Source organism: Schistocerca cancellata, chromosome 7 (assembly GCF_023864275.1).
Source record: "Schistocerca cancellata isolate TAMUIC-IGC-003103 chromosome 7, iqSchCanc2.1, whole genome shotgun sequence".
NCBI lineage: Eukaryota > Metazoa > Arthropoda > Insecta > Orthoptera > Acrididae > Schistocerca > Schistocerca cancellata.
In genome coordinates this window covers 167,748,926-167,765,219 of record NC_064632.1, presented here as the reverse complement: position 1 = coordinate 167,765,219, position 16,294 = coordinate 167,748,926, and positions in this window count along the sequence as shown.

The following is a 16,294-nucleotide window of genomic DNA, read 5'->3' as shown; positions in this document are numbered from 1 at the left end:
CTCTATCATGGACTTCACAATTATTTGCAGGGACGCAGGTTTAGATGTGATAAGCTTATCGCAAGATAAGATACCTGGAAGACAGCATTAAGACAGCCGAAATTATGATGGGATAAGGGAACTGGGGCAGCGAGCGTGGGAATTGGCAACGCTTCTAAACATTGGTTATGTCTTACACTTCTGTTCTCGTATACTGGAGAGCAAAGAAGCCGTCCCTCTGCAGTTGGTTTTACGCCTGCTCTCGGGAAAACTAAATTCGCGGTTCTGGTGAAACTTGTCTGTGGTGAACAGTGTTGGCGCCGGCCCACGCCGCATCGACCAGCCTATCTGCAGCTCAGCTCATTAAATAAGCCGCAAGGCAGGATTTAATTACGCGCCGCCTTACCAGCGGGGCGCGACTCTCGCCGCCTGTATAACTCACGGCGAGGCTGCGTGGTAGAAGTGAGAGCAGCAGCGTGTGTTGGTTTACTTACAGCACGCTGCGCCGCTGTGGCAGTAATATGTGTGGGGGGAGGGGGGAGGGGGGGAGGGGGCAGCTCGTCCGTGTGAGGCACCGGGTAGCGACGCCGACGCCTCCCCGTGGAGGTGCAACGAGCAGATGCTAAATGTAAAATATGCGGAATGTTCATACAGAGTTAATCATAACCTCAAAAAAATAAAGTTAAGACTTTAATTTTTTGAAAAAGTGTTGGGTGGCCGAGCGGTTCTAGGCGCTACACTCTGGAACCGCGCGACCGCTACGATCGCAGGTTCGAATCCTGCCTCAGGATTGGGTCGTTAGGTTTAAGCAATTCTAAGTTCTAGGGGACTGATGACCTCAGCAGTTAAGTCCCATAGTGCTCAGAGCCATTTGAACCATTTTGAAAAAGTGTATCTTTGTGTCTACAGTCGCAGTTTATTTATTTTGCCTACTGGCAAACGGTTCCAGTACACAGTACCATCATCCGGTCGCCCATGACATGCAGTTCAAATGGTTCAAATGGCTCTGAGCACTATGGGACTCAACTTCTGAGGTCATTAGTCTCCTATAACTTAGAACTACTGAAACCTAACTAAGGACATCACACACATCCATGCCCGAGGCAGGATTCGTACCTGCGACCATAGCTGTCTGGCGGTTCCAGAGTACAGCGCCTAGAACCGCACGGCCACCTCGGCCGGCCTGACATGCAGTCGTCACGCTTGCTTCCCGAGTAAGTGTAGTATCTAACACATCTACTTGGTAGCAAGCGTGTCAAAGGGATGACCTGACGATGGTATTGTGTACCGAAACCGGTAACCAGTGGGCAAAGTAAATAAACTGCGACTGTAGAAACAAACATATAATTTTTCAGCACTTTATTGGTCGCTGTTCCACGAGCAGTATATCGGGAATATGTAGTACTAAATTTTTTGTTTGTTTGCTGGTCCATCTCTGCAGTCATGGTAAACATTGAAATACCCACACCGCTCAATTGTAGCACGTCACAAGAGCAGCCAAAACAAAACAGCGTACTGCATTACTTACTCTAGGTGACAATCCGTTTTTTGCTATTTGAAGGGTAACAACGCTGCAACAGTTGATGCTGGCTTCCGTTAAATCTTATGGGTTGACAGATATGTGAAACTGTTAGCTGACGTTTCGTCTCTCATTGTGGGAGACATCTACAGAGGTAAAATTGCAACTGCATGAAGGATTGAAGAGGTATCTGCTTTTATAAGGTGCCTAGAGTGCGCCATCATTCGCCATGTGGTGCTGACGCCATACTGTTGGATCGAAGTTGTCAGCCCTATTTTATCTAATTTAAGACCTTCTATTTTTCTATTATCATTATTATGTCGTCTGCGAATCTCTGTGGTCTCTCTATACATACACTGAAGCGCCAAAGAACATTGTATAGCTATGCGTATTCAGATACGGAGATAAACAAGCAGAATATGGCACTGCTGTCGGCAACGCCTATGTAACATAACAAGTGTCTCGCACGGTTGTTAGAGCGCTTACTGTTGCTACAATGGCAGGTTATCAATATTTAAGTGAGTTTGAACGTGGTGTTATAGTCAGCGTACGGGATTTTCCCGTACGACCATTTCATGAGTATACCCTGAATATCAGGAATCCGGCAAAACATGAAATATCTGATATCGCTGCGGCCGGAAAAATATCGAGCAAAAACGGGACCAACGACGGCAGAAGAAAGTCGTTCAACGTGAAACAAACATGTTCCTCGGTCGGACATGTATCGTTTCAAATTGTATCGAGCGGATGGACGTGTACGAGTATGGAGACACCCTCATGAATCCACGGACCCTGCATGTCAGCAGAGAACTGTCTAAGCTGGTGGAGGCTTTGTAAAGGTGTGGGGCGTGTGCAGTCGAAGTAATATGGGAGTCCTGATACGCGTAGATACGACTCTGACAGGTGACACGTACGTAAGCATCCTGTCTGATCACCTGAATCCATTCACGTCCATAGTGCATTCCGACAGAGTTGGACAATGCGACACCCCACACGCCCAGAATTGCTATTGAGTGCCTCCAGGAACACTCGTCTGAGTTTAAATCTTCTGCTGGCCACAAACTCCCCAGACATTAACATTATTGAGCATATCTGGGATGACTTGAAGCCCCTGTTCCAAAGAAATCTCCACTTCCTCGTACACTTACGGATGGACATTGTTACAGGATTCATGGTGTCAGTTCCCTCTAGCGATACTTTAGACATTAGACGAGTCCATGCCACGTCGTGTTGCGGCACTTCTGCGTGCTCGCGTGGGCCCTACACGGTATTAGGCAGGCGTACCAGTTTCTTTGTCTCTCCAATGTTTTCTTGTTATTGTGGCCTCCAGTCTGAAGACTAATGTGATGTAGCTCTCCATGCTACTCTATCATCTGCAAGTCTCTTCGTCTCTGAATAACTGCTGCAACCTTCGTCTTTCTGAAACCGCTTAATGTATCTATCTCTTGGTCACCCTCTATAAATTTTACGCTCCACACTGCCCTCGAATATTAAATTGGTGATACTACGATGTATCAGAATGTGTCCTATTAACCGATCCCTTCTTCTAGTCAGGTTGCGCTACAAATTTTGTCTCTCTCCAGTTGTATTCAGTACGCCCCTCTTTAATTACGTGATATGCCCATCTAATCTTCAGAATTCTTCTGGAGTACCATGTTTCAAAAGCTTCTATTCTCTTCTTGTCTAAACTGTTTATCAGCCATAATTCACTTCCATACATGGGTACACTCCTTACAAATGCTTTCAGAAAAGACTTACAAACACTTAAATCTATATTCGACGTTAACAAATTTATCTTCCTCAGAAACACTTTTCTTGCCACCGCCAATCTACATTTTATATCCTCTATACTTCGGCCAACATCTGGTATTTTGCTTTTTCCCCCTTATGATGGTATCTTCCCGAGTGGTCCCCACCCAGAGATCTGAATAGGGGACTATTCTACTTCCGGGATACTTTAACCGAGATGATGCTATCCTCATTTAACCATAAAGTAGAGTTGCATGCGTCCAGGAAAAATTATAACCGTAGTTTCCCGTTGCTTTCAGCCTTTCGCAGTACAAGCAGGGGAAGACCGTTTTGATCGATGTTAAAACGCCAGATCAGTCGTTCATCAAGACTATTGCCCCTGCAACTACTGAAAAGGCTGGTGCCCACTTCAGTCTGGACCGTCAACAGACACCCCTCCATTATGGTTGCACCTACGGTACAGCTATCTGCACAGCTGAGGCACGCAAGTGATCCAGCCTATTCAAGGTTCATGGTTCATGGGTGGTCTCTATACATACACATATCATAATTCATCGTACTTGCGAAAACTTTCCTCTCACTGAATTTTATTTCTTGGTTTCCACCTCGGAAAACATGCTCTGTCATGACTGATTTGTCAGTTTGCCCCAGACAACAGTCCAAAATTATTCCAATGCAGTCTTTCATTTTGTTATGTTGTTAATAAATGGGAGTCTCTCAGTCCAGGAGTTTTAACTGTACTAAATACTGACTGTGAAAGTCTATGTTGTGTAATTCATGATGAGCTGATGAAAATATGTGGGAACAGGGAATCATCACATGACATGGTGTCAGGTAACGCAGTGACCTCAAGCGTGGTCAAAGAAGTCTGAATGGTGAAGAACCAAGTGGCAAACCATCTCTGTGTGAAAACTGTGTATTACAAGGGAAGCAGTGATCGTGGTACTCAAGGACTTTCGCCGAGCGGTCTACGGCGCTGCAGTCATGGACTGTGCGGCTGGTCCCGGCGAAGGTTCGAGTCATCCCTCGGGCATGGGTGTGTGTGTGTTTGTCCTTAGGATAATTTAGGTTAAGTAGTGTATAAGCTTAGGGACTGATGACCTTAGCAGTTAAGTCCCATAAGATTTCACAGACATATGAACATTTGAACTCAAGGACTCAGTATCACAATCGAGGCGATAGTGGAAAAAATGAAAATTAGTCATGAATTAATTTTCAGCATGGCAGATACCACTTTTAGCGTGACAAAGGTCGCCACCAGCTGTTCTCAGACTGCTCAGACACATTCAAAAAGCTCGATCAGTCGAGGCAGCAGCAGATACGTTGCAACTATGTCAGGCCCACCTCGATGACTTCTTTACCTGACTAAATACCACGGACAGGTGCTGGGTGTATCACTACAGGTCTCAGGTGTATCTCTGTGACCTTGAGATAAGGAAGCAAAGTAAGCAGAGGAAGCATATGCACTCATCACCACGAAAAAAGGCAAAGACACAACCATAATTGAGCAAGCTGGTACTGAGTGTTTTTCGGTCCTGATATTGTATATTGTCAAAAGAACATGCTCTTAACAGCAAAGCGTCATTGGAGAATACTGCCAAAGCAGCCGATGTGGTTAAGGGAGTCTATCATGACGAAGCATCGCAGGAACCTGCCTCAGGGGATGTTCTTGCTCCACAACAATTCCGCAGCTCATACCGCACAGGACTTGATTACACGTGCTGCTGGATTCGGTCGTTAAATACACTTTAACACACACACACAAATGCACCACAAAGGAATTGTCCGAAAAGCGCAGACGCCTGTAGGTGTGATGTACATGTGCAGACAAGCAAATGATTACCATTTCAGCGGGTAGCCATTATCTTGTTGAAATGTAAGCCCAAATTGACTTACCATGAAGGGTAACGAAACGGGACGTAAAACATCGTCCACGTACCTCTGTGCTGTAAGGATACAGCGGATGAAAACCTAAGGGGTCCTGCAATGAAACGAAATGGCACCCTAGACCATCACGTTATCGGGCCATATGCTGGGCGTCAGTCAGGATTGTGTCCCACCACTATCTGTTGCGTCTCTAGATACGCATTGGCTGGGCATCGGGGCTCAGTTTGGAGCAGGAGTCATCACTGAAGACAATTTTGTCCAGTCAATGAAATTCCACCCTCAATTAGTGAGGCCCTCTCTCTTCAATAAATCATCCAATTTTTCTGAAACTATATTCATATGTTTGACTGTACATGTGCGTCACGTCTGCCTATTTCCATCCCAATCGATCAATTCCTTCGTTTTGCGTACCTTTTTTTGTATTATAGTGTATTACCTTGAAATGACGGCGTGTGACAGCTACCTATTTCTTCACAATAAGAAACCACTGTGTGGTATGCTTTTCCAGTTGACGATGACGTGATTTCCTAGACTGAAATTCTCCCGATAATCCAGATCTTTTCGACTATTTATACACATTACTTTATTTATGTTACATTTTTTTATGTTTTGCATCAGCAGTATCTTTTTTGCACCAGGTGCTTCTCGTTTGTGTCCATGACCGTCATTACAAGTTTCTAACGATTTGGCATCTCTGTACAGTGCCATCTGGCAACAGCCCCATAGTGCTCCTGAGATTATCCACCATGTGGTTTAGACATACAGTGATTTGTCAGAACATTATGACTGCTACCCACCGTGACAACGAATGCCACCTGTGACACTGCGACCACATGACATAGTAAGGAACGTTTATAATTATAGCAGAGGCGAATGTAGACTCATTCTAGTGACGACATGGGTCAGATATGGACAAGCACACCGGTGGAAGGAACTTCGACAAGCGGCAGATTGTTGTGGTTTCGCATTTGAGAACGAGCACCTCGTGTATAGGAGTAACCACTTATGGCTAAAGGGGCTGATGACCCTGTAGTTTGGTCCCTTTACACCGCAAACCAAAGAACCAACCACTTATGGCTAGTGTGGCGAGCGAGATGTTGATTTTTCTCTGTCACTCGGCCAATGTCAGGCCGGAAGCGTTTAATGCATGCCATGACCACAGCAAACAAAGAGATTTTGTTTTACATCATATTGACTTAAATATTTAAATATTTTTGCAAAACTTGGTCAGATTATGTAATACTAAGCCATTGTCAAAAGTTTCGATTCTCAGCATGATTTGATAATTACTTTCTTCAAAATTCCTGCTTTTTCGAAAATTTAAAAGGATTTAATGTCAAATTTAAAAGGATTTAATGTGAAATTTAGGAAATTGTTATTTTGGAATTAAGTTCAGTTGATTAAAAAAACATTCTGTAGAGGTTTTCGTGAAGCTTACCTGTTTTACATATTGAATTATTCCACTTTTCTCTAAATATTAGGAGTTCATAATATTCAAATTAGAGATTCCTACTTTAGGAATTCGATTTCTACTTTAGGAATTAGACGCATATGGTAGAATTTTTGTTTTTGAGTTATGGAGTAAAAACCAAATTTCATTTTAAAGTAAACAAAAATGAGTTAAATTACCTTAGTAAATAAGATACGAAGCTAAAATTACAGTACTTTACTCGATGTAAGTAATAATAACACTTAATCAACTTTCAATATGATATTGTAATTCCGAAAAAGGTACAGAAAACCAGAAAGAAACAATTCATAGTCCACTATCTACTCTCATATCCGTTTGAAAAATTCTGGAGGTTAAGATTTAAAAGTTATAGGGCTGAGAATTTTCTACGATACAAGCAGAGTATAGGTTTACTTAGACAAAAAGTGGGACCCTTACGAGCCTTCAACTACTAACGAAATAAATAATTTTTTGTCGAAAAGGGTGTTGGGTGGGCATAGTTTCCGATGCTGGAAGCAAGTCTGGATCGAATGTTTCATTCGCCGTCAGCACCATGACTATATAAAGTCAGAGGTGTCTGCTTAAGGGAAGTTATTCGATCGTCGTCATTCGCTACTCTTCGCTACATCATGTGCTGTGATTCGTGGGACATGGATACACGTTTACGTTGGTCTGCGGTCTAGTCTCGGTGATCCTGTCCCCGCTGCATCCGTGATTGGAGATATCGTTGGGTGAAAATGGGAACACGCAAAAGGTCTCATGTCGCAGAGAGCCATCTCCAACAATATGCGCTTAACAGTATGTGTTCCGAAACACTTGCACCTACATCAGCACTAAACTATGACGTCAAAACAGGTTGCTACCTTACACACCAGACACGCGTGCAAACTCCACGTTCTGTAGCAGTCGCGCGGTTCCAGACTGAAGCGCCTAGAACCGCTCGGCCATCAGCGGCCGGCTATTCTGTTTCGTGTGCCGCTGCTATTTCATAGAAAACCACATGGCAAGTGTCTCAGTTTGTTCTCCACTTTTAAAGTGAGATATTAGCTTTAAATAATAACAAACAAAGAGGCAAAATCATCTCTGAACTGTGTCACATGTGCATGTTAGAACAATATTTTCAAAACTACTGTTGTCCATGTGAACTTATGTCAGAATATGCTGCCTCGTTAAACGATGGTAGAATTTTATTTATCTTCATGGTTCTTGACTCCTCTACCTTATTCTTAGAGATTTAGAATATTTTATTCCATTTCTGGCGAGATGACTGGTGGACGTGTGGACTGAAGCCTATGAACAGTACGTTCTCCGTCGCTTTCTGGCCGTTCGCACAAATAGCTTTCAGGCCCTTTCAAGCATCTGGTATCCAAAAATCGCGCAAGATTACCTAACATTTCAACATTCAGAAACGAATGAAGGAACCAACTAATTTCACCCGCCCCCGCACACTCGGAAACGGCGAAGCTGGTCGGTTGTTTATGTACTACTATGGTGAGTCTTATGGAGAGTGGTTGAAGTAAAACCACGAGTAGGCGACAACGTCTACATCTCACCACAGAACGTGGAGTTTGCACGCGTGTCTGGTGTGTAAGGTAGCAACCTGTTTTGACGTCATAGTTTAGTGCTGATGTAGGTGCAAGTGTTTCGGAACACATACTGTTAAGCGCATATTGTTGGAGATGGCTCTCTGCGACATGAGACGTTTTGCGTGTTCCCATTTTCACCCAACGATATCTCCAATCACGGATGCAGCGGGGACAGGATCACCGAGACTAGACCGCAGACCAACGTAAACGTGTATCCATGTCCCACGAATCGCGTTTCTTGATACACCACATCAATGCTCATGTCTGGATACGCTGCCGTCCAGGTGAACTAACGATCGCCATCGATGTAGGTCGACGTAGGTAGTATTATGCTATGTGGAACATTCACCTTTGTTTCCATAGGACTTGTGGTAGTAACTGAAGGCAAAAAGACACTATAACAACTATGGACGACATGAACATTATTGCGGACTATAACACTAACGCTTTTCCCTAATAACTGAACCTTTAGTCACGTCACGGGACGACTGACCGCGCGTGTGTATAATGGACAAAGATATTGGACTATAATTTCCAATTTAGTGAAATTAACAGAAAAACCTGACGGACTTTAACCTTGGGAGTTAGTGAAAGTGGTAAAATCATAAATGAATGAAAAAAAATGAACCATCGACAGCCCAATTAGGCACACTAATTAGGAAATATATATTTGAGAAAATTGAATATTGGTTATTGAAGTTAGTTTTTTAAATTTCCCTTTTGAATAGCAAATAGAATACAAACAGACACACTGCACTCTGTACCGTGTGTATCAGCAGTTACCAATAGCACGCACACCAGTAAATTATGGGGAGTAGATTTGCACCAAGCTCATACTAATGACAGCCACACTCAAGAGCATTACTTAATCAAATACTGAAATGTCACTGCATGAACTGCAGAAATAAATTTGGACATGAGAAGCTTCTATCTTGACTGCCATGAAAAACAAAAATGAAGATGAATAACATCATAAATACACTGTTTAAGCTCCTCTAAAAATTTCAGTTTTCCTTAACAACAGTAATAGTTCAATTTTTTCCTAGTGGATGGAGGATATGATGGAGACCCATAAACTCGTATACTTTCACTAGTCGACGCTCTTTATTTACTACTGTAGTAAAGACTAATTCAAAAAGCTAATCTTTCACTTCACTTGGAGTAGTTCATAAATTACTTTCCAAGACAATAAAATACAACACTGGGCTTAATTAATTTCAAAAAAGGAACCATTCATGATAGAAACCAAAACCACACTATTTTTGAAAATGAGCATAGCTTCACGTCTAACATTACTATCGTAAATCTGTTCATTAAAGATTTGTATATACTTGCCTTTTAATCACCTGTGAAGCAGGTATTGTACACAGTAACATTTACACAATCTTGCACTATAATCCTAGAAAATTATATTTTATAAAAACTAAGGATACTTTAGCGAAAGCATATCCAACTTCACTTTTGTGGTTTTAGCTTTAACTTTTACTACTCCTTTTACTTTAGACAAAAAAATCATTTTTAAACACATGAATGCAAGAATTGTTCATTTAAATCAGGATACTCGGTTTTAGTAACACTTAGGTGAGGACCTTGCGTTGGTTCGTGGTCAGGATTGCAAATATGGTTCCGGACACAAATTTAGGTTTTAAAAGGGTTATTATTGAAACAATACACAAATTAAATGGTCCATGCTCATATACATTACCTAAATCAATGTATGAGCTCTGTCAAGCAGTGGCGAAATTTGGTGGTAGGTGACATGGCGACTAACTGTAATCACGGCTCTTGAAGTACGAATGCTCTATAAAATCTCTTCTTGGCATCGGATTATCAGTATATTAGAGCTATTCCATTATGTGTTGAATACCAAATAATAGCCAGATCCACATCCGAAGCAAATCCTTTATAATGCAGTTTCCAATTGCCTCTCTCATTGCCGTCGAAGTGGGCCGTGCTAAGGCTAGCCACATACTGCGTGTCTTTCACACAAAGGAGCCGCTCAGTTCGACCACCAAACCCACCTTTTACATCGCACCATGCCACTTCCGTTACGGAGAGACTTCCCTACAGCTTTTACATGTTATAAATACAGTTGACCAAAGTGTGAGCCAGCTTGTAACAAACATTTCCTTTTTATGAACATTCTCAGGTTACAATAATTTTTCATTTCAACATATTCTTATGCTTTTTTAATATACACATTACAAACCTCTAAATTTGTTGCCATATAGCAAGGAGTTTAAACAACACAGAATACACACTTCATAAATTGCAAATACACAGTTATGTAATGTAAACCTACTTCTAATCGATACAAGTGTTACAGGACCACCTGTATCACATAGTGCTTAATGTCGGCGTTGGCATCTACCAGTCGGCGTTGGCATCTACCAGTAGCGTAAGTCTCCTTGCCACAAGACCACAAACGTGATACAGTGGTTTGAGGAGTGTGGTAGCGAACTCACATTGTCTTGGCCACTGAATTCGCCTATTCCGATACTGAGTATGGACGAGTTTTATATATTACGTAACATTGCCCAGTCGTATTGGTGGCTTTCTGGATGTCAAAAAACACGGCATCAGTCTCAACTCCTCTGTCTGTTGCCTTCTGAATCTCATGGAAGAATAGAGCAAACAACTATTCACGCTATGGGTGCTTGTGCAAACCGTGCCGATTCCTAAATGAGAACTGTTCATCCTCTGGAAAAGCATACATACGCAAGCACAGTACACTGAGGTGACAAAAGTCGTGGGATACCAGCTAACGTTGTGTCGGACCTCCTTTTCGCGGAGTACTACAGCAGCTAGATGTGGCATGGACTTAACAAGTCGTTGGAAGTCCTCTGGAGAAATCTGGAGAAATACTGAGTCATGCTGCCTGTACAGCCGGCCATAATTGCGAAAGTGTTGCCGGTGCACGATTTTGTGCACGAACTGACCTCTCAGTTATGTCCCAAAAATTTTCGATGGGATTCACGCTGGGCAATCTGGATGGCCAAATCATTCGCTCGAACCGTCCAGAATGTTCTTCAAAACCAATCGTGAACAACTGCGGCCAAATGACATTGCGCATTCTCATCCATAAAATTTCCGACGTTCTTTGGGAACATGCCGGCCGGAGTGGCCGAGCGGTTCTTGCCGCTTCAGTCTGGAACCGGGCGACCGCTACGGTCGCAGGTTCGAATCCTGCCCCGGGCATGGATGTGTGTGATGTCCTTAGGTTAGTTAGGTTTAAGTAGTTCCAAGTTCTAGGCGACTGATGACCTCAGAAGTTAAGTCGCATAGTGCTCAGAGCCATTTGAACCATTTTTTTGGGCACATGACCTCCATGAATGACTGGAAATGCTCTCCAAGTCGCCGAACATAACCAGGACGCAGTCCATTCCATTTAAACACAGCCCACTCCATTATGGAGCCACCACCAGCCTGCACAGTGCCTTATCGACAACTTGTGACCACGGCTTCGTGGAGTCTGCGCCACACTAGAACCATAACATCAGCTCTTATCAACTGAAGTCGGGACTTATCTGACCAGGCCACGGTTTTCCAACCGATACGGTCATGAGCCCAGGAGAGGCGCTGAAGGCGATGTCGTGCTGTCAGCGAAGGCTGTCGAGTCGTTCGGCTGCTGCCGTAGCTCACGAACCCCAAATTTCGCCGGACTGTCTCAACGGATACGTTCGTCGTACGTCCCACATTGATTTATACTGTTATTTTATGCAGTGTTGCTTGTCTGTAAGCAGTCAGCCTTTGGCATCTCCTTTGTCCGTAGGGAAAGGTAATGACTGAAATTTGGTATTCTCGGCACACTCTTGACATTGTGCTTCTCGGAATATTGAATTCCGTCATTGTTTCCAAGATGAAACGTCCCATTCTTCTAGCTCCAACCAGCACTCCACTTTCATAGTCCGTTAATCCCCGTTGGCCGGCCGCGGTGGTCTAGCGGTTCTGGCGCTGCAGTCCGGAACCGCGGGACTACTACGGTCGCAGGTTCGAATCCTGCCTCGAACATGGGTGTGTGTGATGTCCTTAGGTTAGTTAGGTTTAAGTAGTTCTAAGTTCTAGGGGACTTATGACCTAAGATGTTGAGTCCCATGGTGCTCAGAGCCATTTGAACCATTTGAATCCCCGTTGTGAGGTCATAATCACATCGTAAACATTTTAACATGAATCACCTGAGTAAAAATGATAATTTCACCAATTCACTGCCCTTTTATACCTTGTGTACGGCATACTACCGCCATCTGTAAATGTTCATATCGCTATTCCATGGCTTTCGTCGTCTCAGTGCATAATATGTTTCATAGTTCAGTAGAGTGACGTCAGCGAGCTATATATACACCAGAACGACTTGCACCTTTCTTCCAATGAGCAACAGTGAACTTATGCTGGAAGATGATCCAGCTGCTGCACACATCTGCTTTAGAAGCTACAGGGATTTGCCATTATGTCCTGTGGTCTTTCATCTAGCGAGGGATTTGAGATGTTTCTGTTTAACACTTGCTTATTTCTATATCTGTCATTTTTAAATATGTGCGTGCTACAGTCGAACGTAGGAACTTCAGAGTGTTCTTTCCCCATGAAGCAGTTTTGGATAAAAGAAATGTTTCTTACGGCATTGGTAGAACGATATAGGGTAAGTCTGGAAGAGTTGGACCACTTTTTTCCTTCAGCATAAACTTTGAGTGTTTTTTAACTTCCGGCAGTATGGTGTATAAACTTAAGCACAATATATTATTGAGCGATTGTCACTTAAAAACGAGAGATGTGACAAAATTAAAAGATGAATGAGTGGTGTATCTTACCCGTAGGTGTATGGGTGAGATGGATCACTGTACTGGGTGAGAGAAACCATATAAAAATGGCTATACAATAAGAAAATGGTCAATCAAAATTGCATATTTCCGTTTGGAATATATTGTAATCAGTACAGAGATAGACTATTAAATATTTTAACACAAACACGGTCAATTCAGCATTGGATTTCTAATGAACTGTTAATTTTGTTCAACCGTTCTGTAAGTACTGACGTAGGGTTAGTCAGTGTCGAAGTGGTATTCTTGATAATGTTAGGTTTAGTAGGAGCGGAGTCCGAAGTTGCGTCAGTGCAGGAGTTTGACTTGTGTCAATAACCCTGCTCGTTTGATGTGCATGAATTCACTAGGTGTTTTGATGAGCTTTGAATTGGTTGGTTGGCCTGTGCGTCAGAATCAACTCTTCCATTTCTTGACACATACGCATTTTCTGGGATTTCGGCCGTATTCAGTGACACTATTCCACTTACCTTGAAGCCACTTCTATTATTTTCAACGTTGAATGATGTAGTCCACTCTGGATCTAGCAGTTTTCGAACTGAAGACGGTTAATTTCTCTGGCAGAATTATTTATCTTGAAAGTGCTGCAGGCGTTGTAAAACTCGCTTTCCTACTAATTGAAAGATGAAATGTCCAGGAGGGGCAACCAGTGGGATGTATATGGGGTAGACTCATTAAAATAATCCCTTGTTTCGCTGCAAACTCTAATGTTACCAAAGCTTGTCTGAGACGTTTGTCCATCAAGTGGAAGGAATACTTCTCCAGTTCGTTTCCCACGCATGAAATTGGTTTTTAACCAATATCGACTATGAAAAAAGACGCGTTATTCCGTCCTTTTTGAAAATATAAGTCAAACTTCCATTATTACTTAAGCTAAATTTAGTTATGGTCCATTTTTCTTACTTTAAAACACGTGCTCCATGTCTCCCAAATAATACTGGTCCATCGCTCACAATTGTCCAGGAGAGATGGAACACCCCGACTTCTGTCTGCTGGTAGAGAACTCAGTGGCCATATTACGTTAGTTTCATGCCTACACATTTGTAAAACTCGCAGTAAAAAACAGTACACCGATGTTGTGCAAACTAATTCTTAAAATTAAAATTACGGAAATCCACAATAGAACTTTTCAGTTTGCCTGAACAGAGAATGTAATTGTTCCCCAAAACTAACACTTCTGCATCACGCTCGTTCATAAAAGATGTAAAGTGGTCCAGCTCTCCCGGATTTACTCTATATACCAGGTGTGTGAGGAAAGTAAAGATACTAACATTGCTCGCGATCTTGGAGCTCTGTGTTGTTCTACTTGTGCAGACCAATGTGTTCATCCCTTCCAGACGCTCAGTCTGAGTTTCAGCTTCGTACAGCCATCACGAGATTTTTGAGAGTACTGTAAGTGAAATTGGGTTTTTGTTGTGTGTTGCGAAAATGGAAGAGTAGGAAATTTGAGCTATGTTATGCAACCAAGTTTTATGTTAAACTTGAAGTGTTGTGGATTAGCAAGACAGCCAACCCACTATGAGGAAGCCGAAAGGCACGCGTTTAAGTTCACGCAGGCTGGCGTGAGGTCTGGAACAGGACAAGGAATTATACTAGCAAAAAACGTACGTAGCTGCTGGAATACTTAACTTTAATCCATAATTGGTGAACATCGCTCTTGGCGGTACATGTTTTACAGCATCAATAGTAACTGGTAATGGCGCCTTGCTAGGTCGTAGCAAATGACGTAGCTGAAGGCTATGCTAACTATCGTCTCGGCAAATGAGAGCGTAATTTGTCAGTGAACCATCGCTAGCAAAGTCGGCTGTACAACTGGGCGAGTGCTAGAAAGACTCTCTAGACCTGCCGTGTGGCGGCGCTCTGTCTGCAATCACTGATAATGGAGAGACACGCGTGTCCGACGTATACTAACGGACCGCGGCCGATTTAAAGGCTACCACCTAGCAAGTGTGGTGTCTGGCGGTGACACCACATTCCTCCCCCGCAAATCGGCGGACGGTTGTGGCATAAGGCTTCCGCCCGCCATGGAGAGGACCCCATGTTGGCGTATGCGACGAGGTGGGGAGCCTAACAACAGGCGAGGCTGTGCCACCCGCACCCTGCCATTCGGACCGAGGGGAGCTAGGAAACGCCTGAAAACCTGCTTCAGGGTGCACGCCAACATGCGGTGTATGCGCCCGTAGAGAGACAGGAGGGGCCGAAGGGTCGACCTCCATCGGGCCGGGGCACCCGACGGGCGAAGACGACATGTGGTCCGGAGCGGGCAAGAGTTCCATGGCGGAGGACAACTGGTCACGGGAAGCGATCGGCGGCGCGTGACCCAGGGAGGCGCCCGGCGGTTGCAGCGACGCGTCCACTGCGGGCGTCGCCGGCGGGAGAACAGGCGGCTGCGGCGGCGGCGGCGGCGGCGGCGGCGGCGCGTCGCCATGGGGTAAAATGGAAGGCAGCGTCGGTAACACCTGGGGCTGAGGCGAGCCAGTAGATGGGTCCCCAGGGCGCTGACCGGACGGCACCGTCGCTGAAAGCACACGGGAGCGGCTGATCCCGTGCGACGACAGAGCCGCAGCTGATTGAGATGCCCACGCACCTCACCAGAGGCCCCCAAAACCAGATACATAGCGCGGCCGAGGCAGCGAAGAATGCGCCCTGCGAGCCAACGCCGTGAAACTCGATAGTTGCGGTAGTAGACAACGGCGCCTGGAGCAAAAGCAGGTGTCTGCCGCTGCACAGGAACCTGATGCGGCGGATGTAGCAAAGACATGAAAGTTCGAGGAGGGCGACCGTGGAGCAGCTCAGCCGGCGAGCAACCATCATGGGGCTGAGAGCGATACGAGGACAAAAAGAGCAATAACGCGTCCTCCCGAGAATGCGACTCTTTCAACTTCAACATCTATGACTTGAAAGTCCTGACCAATCGTTCAGCGGCACCGTTTGACTGTGGCGAAAACGGCGCGAACGTCAGATGTTGAATACCACTGGCCTTGCAGAATGACTGAAATTCTGCGGACATGAATTGTGGGCCATTGTCAGAAACAATAGTCTGTGGAAGACCTTCAATGCAAAAGATAGCGGATAACGCTTGGATGGTGGCAGATGACGTCGTGGAAGACATCCGGGCAACAAAAGGAAAATTACTGAATGAATCTACCACAACGAACCATCGAGCATTCCAGAATGGACCAGCAAAATCGATGTGTAAGCGTTGCCAAGGGGAAGTGGCTTTTGGCCATGCAAAGAATTTCCGCGGTGGTGCTGATTGTTGTTCGGCACACACCATGCAAGAAGAGCACATATTCGTAATCGCGGCATC